This window comes from Saccopteryx bilineata, chromosome 1 (genome assembly GCF_036850765.1).
Source record: "Saccopteryx bilineata isolate mSacBil1 chromosome 1, mSacBil1_pri_phased_curated, whole genome shotgun sequence".
NCBI lineage: Eukaryota > Metazoa > Chordata > Mammalia > Chiroptera > Emballonuridae > Saccopteryx > Saccopteryx bilineata.
Genome location: NC_089490.1, coordinates 297,982,780 through 297,984,810, shown reverse-complemented (window position 1 = coordinate 297,984,810; position 2,031 = coordinate 297,982,780). Strand labels below are relative to the sequence as shown.

General features: G+C 42.0%; 1 pseudogene; it reads right to left on the bottom strand.

Moving 5' to 3' along the window:
* LOC136319527 (centromere protein Q pseudogene) lies at positions 1-725 on the bottom strand (annotated as a pseudogene).
* Between the last annotated feature and the right edge of the window lie 1,306 nt (positions 726-2,031).

Genomic DNA, 2,031 nt, shown 5'->3' with positions numbered 1-2,031 from the left:
TCAAATATCCTCTGCATTAATAAAAAAATGGTTTGGAATTTGAGACAAAATTTCTTTCTGAAGTATGGGTGTGCTAAGTCTCTTCTGAGAAAGTTCTGAAAGGGAGTATACCTCACTACTATCTATTTGAAACATCTGCTTTGCCTTCTCCTCCTCTTATTCCACCTCACTGGTCAGAATGTGAATTTTGTCCTTTAGGCTCTAAATACTCCCAGTCACTGACTGTATGGTCTGTACTATTTTATCCACTTCTTCCTGCAATAATGCCAGACCTTCTTCATTAGGTCTGCGATGCGCCCTTTCCAGTTGCAGTAGACTTGATGCATTAGTTAAATCTTTCAGTTTCTGTGAGCCGGTTCAATTTTTAGGGTTTCATGAAGTTGTAGGCACTTGAGATATTGAATTTGTTCATTTTCTCTACCTTTGCTACTCAAAGTTGCTATTATTACCATTTCCTTTACAGTTTGCAAATGCTTTCTGCTACTCTTGGAAGGAGGCTGCCAGGATCAGGATTTTCTCTTGTTGGATGCTAGCTTCACCTGTTTAGACTAGTTTGCTCTGTTTGTCCTGTCTCTTCATTAGACAGACACTTTGGATGATTTTTTTTTCACTGTGTTTCTCACCTCTTTCTCTGATAACTCCAATTCCTCATCATTGATTTTTCTTTTTGAATTTCTTTTTAACTGTTGAGACCTCTTCTAGGAAGCATTTGCTTTGCTAGACATCTTGATCTAAATAGAACAATTCTAACAGTGCTTCAAAAAATCTCTTGACAAATGACACCTTGGAGGGCGATGCCCCAGACTGCAGTAACCTCAAGGCCAAAGGCGCTAATCTCTCAGGCTGAACTTCATCCCATGACTGGCAACCACTCCTCTGGAACCTTTCAGAAGCCGCGCCCAAACAATCAAAAGCTGAGCAGACCCCACTTCTTCCTTTATTGTTTGTTTGTTTATTTATTTATTTTTATTTCTTATAAAAGTCTCTCCTTAGCTCATGTTGGTAGGGCTCCTAACCACATCTTGTTTGATGCTGTCAGATTGGAATAGATTTTTGTTCTTCTAAGTTCTTAAAAAATAATAATAATATGCCTCAGTATGTTTTTCAACAGAGGATGTTCAGAGATGGAGGCAAAGAGAAGGTGTCTGGGTCAAGTGGGAGGCAACCCCTGGTAGGGAAAGCCACAACCCTGAAATAAATTCTACGGAAATAAATTCAAAAACCCATCAAAACGACTTTAAGCTTGCCTAAAAGATCTTGATCACATTGCACCAGATGTTGCCTACACTTTCATCAGCTGCCTCGGTTTATATAATCCTTTACGTGTCGATGGATTCGCGCAGAGATTGCCGGACACTCTCTTCTGGCTCTGTTAAAATTCCAGACCAGTCAAAAATGGTCAGGCCAGCTACACACAAGCCACACAGAGCCAAGGGGAAACGATTTGTAAATGTACTAGGGCTATTTATGATGCTTATTTTTGTACTTTAAAAAGAAAAAAATGATTGTGTATTAATACTATAAGCTCGATCTTTATCCGTGGAAGTGGCAGGTGAAAGATAAAAAAGATTTTTAAAGCTCTCTTCTGACATTACCTTTGCACATATTCCTTAGTGTTACTTGAACTTTTTTTTTTTTTTTTTTTTTTTAAGGCATGGAATCCACAAAGTTTATCTCTCAAAATCGAGTGCCTCTAGAAGGGATCTCAAGCCACTTGGCTAAGAAGTAGGTGCGGTGACGGGGGACAGCCTGCAGACTACGGTTGAAAATAGCGTCGTTTTAAAATATTTATTCACTTTTTATCTCTCCCAGACCGGGCCGATGTGGGCGCCCGAAGGGCACAATGGCTGGGATCAGAAAGGTGAGAATGATTAGAATTCTCAAGGGGAAGCACGGGAGGTACTCTCCGGCTTGGCAGCGAGAGGACAAGAACCATAGCTCAGCGGCCACCTGGCTCTCCGCTCCGGGGGCGGGGCCGGGCAGCGCGCCACTGCGCAGACTCCGTGGCCGTGCGCAGGCGCAGGGGGCGGG